Source organism: Dipteris shenzhenensis, chromosome 13 (assembly GCF_047967505.1).
Source record: "Dipteris shenzhenensis isolate YYH24624 ecotype China chromosome 13, Dip_SZ_1.0, whole genome shotgun sequence".
Lineage (NCBI taxonomy): Eukaryota > Viridiplantae > Streptophyta > Polypodiopsida > Gleicheniales > Dipteridaceae > Dipteris > Dipteris shenzhenensis.
Window position 1 is genome coordinate 46,456,515 of NC_141608.1, and position 6,167 is coordinate 46,462,681.

Here is a 6,167-nt window from a genome sequence, read left to right on the forward strand (position 1 = left end):
TATTCATGGGTGGTGTACCAACCGCATCTGCAGCTAACAAGTCGATGACATAAATGCACAATGGTCAACCTGGCAAAGGAATGCCAGTTTATTTGGTGCTGAATATTTGGCTCAAGTATTGAATTCTCCCCACCCTCTCCTTCTACCTATCTTGGACTATCGAGAAACTTGGGATGTTTGGATTTTAGTCCTAGTGTGATGACATCTTGGATCCTTCAATTTGATGGAGCTTACAAACCTTCGACCAAGGCTGCTAGCGTGGGTGTGAAGCTCACTTCACCAAGTGGTGAGGAGTATTGTTACAACAAGTCTGCACCTGCAAGTACATGCAACCAAGCTGAGTACTCGGCACTCATTTTTGGGCTACAAAAGGCACAAGAGCATCACATCAAGCAACTTGAGGTCCAAGGAGAGTCTTAACTAGTGTGTGAACAAGTTAGTGGAAGGTGGAAGATGCGGAGCAAAGGCTTGGTTCCACGACATCAACAAGCATTGGAACTGTGCCAACAATTTGAAGAGGTAAAAATTCAGCATATCCCTCGAGCTCAAAATATAGTTGTTGATTTCTTGGCACGAGAAGCTTGTACTTCAATCACGCATGACGCGAGTGGAAGCACCACCCCAACAAAGCTGCAAGCCATGAAGGAGGGTGATCATTTGTAAGGAATGCAAAGGTTGTGGTCATCATGAAACTAAGTGTTGGGCATACTTGATACGAGTTTACCGACTTCGGAAGATCATCAGAAAGGTCCTTAAGGACATTGCTCAAAAGAAGGATGCCAGACCGCACACCCCTTGAAGAAATAGCATGGTGACTATAAGAATGGAAGAAGTTGAATGTGATGTGCAAGCTCTCCAACTGTTGACATTTGTCATGGCATTCTTGTTTGCCTTGATGAACAACCTCATGCAGCGCCGTGTCTCTAACCCTCGCTTGTAAAGATGGCTGCGATATCATGAGGGTTGGTCCTTTTAAGATTGTCTATGAGCTATTCTATGCTGAAAATTCTTTCCTTGTAGTATTTCACAATACACCAGTCACACCCTACCTTGCCTATGTGTGCTTCATGGATGTATCTTCACCTGATTTTCAGTTCAAGCTACCTCTTTCCATTGTTTGCCCATAGATAAGGCTCATTTTGTCTCTCTCTTTTCCATTTTCCAAGCATGGCTGAAGGAAATCCAAATGAGTATCTTATGGCGTTCAGGCGCCGTTGTGTTTCTCTCAACTTTCTTACTGAAGACAGATGGCTATTGGTTCTTCCCACATTTCTGGAGGGTTTGGCTCAAGTGTGGTATGAAAAGCAGGCCAAAGATGTTCGCCAAAGCTGGCCAAGGTTGACAACAGTGATGATTGAGTATTTCGGCAAAGAAGAGGAGCCGGAGAATGTGTACCTGCAGGTGGAAAACTTGAAGCAATCAAGTGAGATGGTGTGTCGATATGTGGATCGAGCGGCCGTGCTCTTGGACCATTTAATTGCCACACAGGAGGACAATGCCGGATTTTGAGCTAGAATGACTCAGCATGTGCCAGGCTACCTTGTAGCAGGAGCAAGTGACGAATTCCCCCTCAAGCTTAAATGGGAGAATCCACAAAATATGGTGCTAGCAAATGAGATTGCTCAAAATTTTGATAAAGCTCAGTCTGATCCCACTTCAAAGAAGATGATTGTCCCTCTGCAACCCCCTCAATTCTTGCAACAACAACTTGGGGGGTCTAACTCAGGGGCATACCCCCATCCCTCATCAAGGATGTATCCACCACCTCCACCTCAAATGTATGGTCCTCCCTTAGATGCTTACCCTCAACAAGGTGTATATTCTCACCCTCTGCCTCGAAGATTTCCCCTGCCTCGCCCACGAGCCCCCCTCCTTTCTACTCCCTCGGCCCCTCCAGCTAAAGAGGCCCCTCCTACAAAAGAACCTAGAGTCAATGACCTATCCAAGGCCCTGAATGATCTTTGGCTTGAGATGGTGGGCATTAGAAATCAAGCCAACCGCCCTCCAAGAGACTGAGCTAATGTTGTATGCCACGAGTGCCACCAGAAAGGTCATTATTGCACGGAATGTCCCAATATTCCAAGGGTGAATCTTCTAAGTGAATTTGGCACTGAGGATTTTGATGTAGAGATCCTTGACCTTGAGAAAAGAAGTCATACTACCTCGGACCCCTCTCCAAACCGTGGACCAGGTTGCCCCAAGAAGAAGGTGTCCTTCTCAGAGCCCTCAGATGTTGAGATGGCTGGCCCACCAATAGAGCAGACTAAAAGATCTCGTAGGAGTAAGTGGTCACCCTCGGATTTTCCCATCAACTTGGGGCAAGAAGACTATTCGGTCGTTCAGGACCTTGCTCAACATTCTTTGAGCATCATGCTCCCTCAACTAATAGCATTAAGCCCTAAGGTGAGATGTGAGCTGTAGCAAGGGCTCTCAACAAGGAGGAACAAGAAAAAGGGAAAGGTAAGAGAGGTATCTTCTATCTCTGAAGAAATTTGATCGACACCCACATACAGTCAATGTCATCATAGATAATTGTTGTGTCAAAAATGTGTGAGTTGATGGGGGAGCTGCGTGTAATATCATGGTGCCCCGAATCATGAAGAAATTGAATTTGAAATGTACAAGGCGTTCCTCCACTCGAATCAAGGTAGCAGATGGTTGATGTCTCACCACCCTGGGAGTCATTGAGGATTTGCCCATCACTATCAATGGGTTGACCACCACCGTCAATTTCTATGTAGTGGACATTAAAGATACAGGTAGGAGTTACCCAGCCATACTCGGGAGACCATCGTTGAGAAAGAGTGATGCAATTAGCTATTGGAAGACATGACACATGTCTTTTGGTGCTTCTAAGGAGAAGATCCCGATGCAACCAAGTGCCACGGAACCAAAAGAAGAAGAGGAGCAAGACAGTGATACTCTCTCATCCTCGGTGTCTGAATCAATGGAAGAATCAGACGGGGGGGAGGAGCTCTCAAAGGAGGAAGTTTACATGATGAGGGTGTCTCCAACCCCGCCACTTGCAGAAAAGGTAATAGCTAGTCCTCAACAACTTGAATCTATGCTTTTCCCAGACCTCACTCCAAGTGAGAAAGACGAGTTCCTAGAAATGTTAAAACATTTCCCTAACCTCTTTGCAACTAGCTACCACCACCTTCGCCATGTGACTGCCATAAAGCACAAAATAGAGATGCTGATGCGAAGCCTGTGGCTCAGAAGTATCGGAGATTAGCGCCCCTACAAACTGATGCTTTGCGCTCGGAGTTGTAAAAGCTTGTAGAAGCTGGGTTTATTGTTTAGGTTCACAATACTGAATGGGTTTCACCAGTGGTAGTTACCCCGAAGAAAAACAACAAGTGGCAGGTCTGCATCGACTATAAGAAACTCAATGCAGCCACCAAGAGGGACCATCATCCTCTTCCCTTTCAAGACCTCATTCTTGAGAAGGTAAGTGGTCATGAGATGTATACTTTCTGTGATGGTTACTTTGGGTTTTATCAAATCAGAATTGCCGAAGAAGATGTGCTTAAAACCACATTTGCCACACTCTGGGGGACATTTGCATTCAAAGTAATGCCATTTGGCCTCACCAATGCTCTGCTACCTTTCAAAGATTTATGCAGATGGTGTTTGCTCCTTATTTGGGGGATTTCTTGAGGTGTTTTTAGATGATTTTTGTATATTCTCGTCACATAAGGAGCATGTCATGAAGGTTAGGTTGGCCTTCCAAAGGGTCAATGATGCAAATGGCAGTCTCAACCTAGAGAAATGCACCATTGGAGCCACTCAAGGGAGGTTACTGGGTCATATTGTCTCATTCGAGGGTGTCAAGCTTGACCCCAAGAAGGTAGAAGCCATCCTCAAGCTCTCCCCGCTAACAACCAAACATCAGGTATGCTCATTTGTCAATCTAGCAGGATACTATCGCCGCTTCATTGATCAATATGCTACTTTGACATGACCCATGACTATGCTATTAAAAGATGGGGTTGATTTCTCTTGGGATGAGGATTGTGATCATGGGTTTGCACAAATCAAGAATGCTCTGGCTTCAGAACCCATTCTACGCAATCCAAATTGGTCAAAGACTTTCTATATCAATCTTGGGTTTGGTGAGCACACTTTGGCAGGTATTCTTCTCCAGCAAGGGGAGGATTGGTTCATGTATCCCATTCGATTTGCTTCTTGACAATTGCTCGACACCAAATGATGCTACTCAGAGGCTGACAAGCATGCCTTGTCTTTGGTTTTTTGCATTGAGAAATTTAAGCATTATGTGGCTGGAAAGTCCTTTATTATAATCTCTAGCAATGGTCTTGCAAAGCAAGTTCTTCAATCACGTTATTCCAACTTGAAGAATGCTTTGATTGATTTAGAGGAGTGCCTCGATGTAACCCTTATAGCAGCCATAGAAGTGGGGGATCCATGGTATGGCAGTATCTACAGGTTTCTGACTGCTTTCTCCTTTCCTCCAGAAAGTACTAGCTATGAGAGAGAAGATCTACAGAGATAATAGGCACTACACCCTCTTTGATGGGGTGTTGTACCGTCAAGGCATGGATGGGATACTAAGATGAGCCATTGATGCAGATGTACCTAAGGTATTGAAGCATTATCATGATGGATTTTGTGGAGGCCACTATGCCAGTGACTATACAGCTAAGAAGATTTTACATGCTAGATACTATTGGTCGACCTTGTTCAAGGATGTCACTTTGTATTGCAAAACCTGTGAACCATGCCAATTATTTGGTAGGAAGGATTTGTGTCCTGGGCAACATCACCCAATGATGTCATCCATCCGTTTCCAAAGTGGGGAATAGCTTTTGTCGGGCCCTTGCCCATGACTGCCCGCAAAAAGAAGTATCTTTTGGTAGCCACTCAGTATGTCACTAAGTGGGCTGAAGCTATCACCCTCCCCACTACAAATTGTAAGGCAGTTTCAAATTTCATGTTTGAATGTATCTGCACAAGGTTTGGGACACCCATGGAAATAGTCTCCGACCATGGGAGTCCATTCTTAAATGAAGCAGTGGAGTTACTCATGGATCGCATGGGTATTGATCATCGGACTTCTAGCATCTATTATCCAGCATCCATGGGTCAAACGGAGCAGACCAATGGCCTCCTTTGTAAAACCATGGGAAAAATGGCCACAGGGAACAGGAGCCAGTGGGATCAGGTCATAGAATCCGTATGGGCTTACAACATCACTCATAAAACATCTACAGGTCACACTCCTTTTGAGTTGGTATATGGTACTGAGGCCATTTTACCACTAGAGATAGAGATTCTAGCTTTGAGATTGGCACAAGAACAGAGGATGACAGAAGATGAACATGTAGAGGCCCGATTGGTGTAGCTTGAGAAGTTAGATGAAACCCAACACCTTGCCCTACATCAAACAGAGATTCAAAAGAATCAATAAAAGGCCCACTTGGATGCTAAGATTCGCAAGGTATGGGAAAGACACTTTGCTGAGGGGGATGTTGTGCTATGCTTTGATAACAGATTGGACTACCAAATGGAAAAGAAATTTCTGCCACTATGGACTGGTCCATACAAAGTCATCAAGGAATGTAGCAATGGGTCTCAGGAGCTGCATGAGCCATATGGCAAGAAGGTGATCAACAAGTGTTATCTCAAGCCCTTCTTTGTGCGTGATGGACCTAGGCATGGAAATGTTGTGCATTCCCTGCCTGGGGGGGAACTATTATGGATAAATTTTTCTAAGGAAAAAGGCATTGATATGTGTGTGTGTTTGTATGTGTGGCAATAGTATAATAAAATATGGTGTGCATAGGGCCCAGGGTTGAGGTGGCAGGGCATGACCATGTGCCACCCTTCCATGTAAGAGGACCCATAAGGTGTGATCCATGGTAGTAATATTATAAAATGTAAGGTGGCATGGCTCCTCCATGTGCCACCCCTCCACCTAGGCTGCATTTAGTGAGATATGGCTCAAAGTCCATGGGAGAAGTAATATAAAATAGGTGGAGATGGATATTATATTGGGTTATTCCCTCCATATAGGATAGGCCCATGTGAGGGAGGTAAAGATAGTCCAAGGATGCAAGTTAAATAATGGGGAAAGTAGGATGAGGTGGCAAGATTCCTTATGCCAACCCTCCACTTGTCCTCCTAGATGTTTGAATGTATTATAA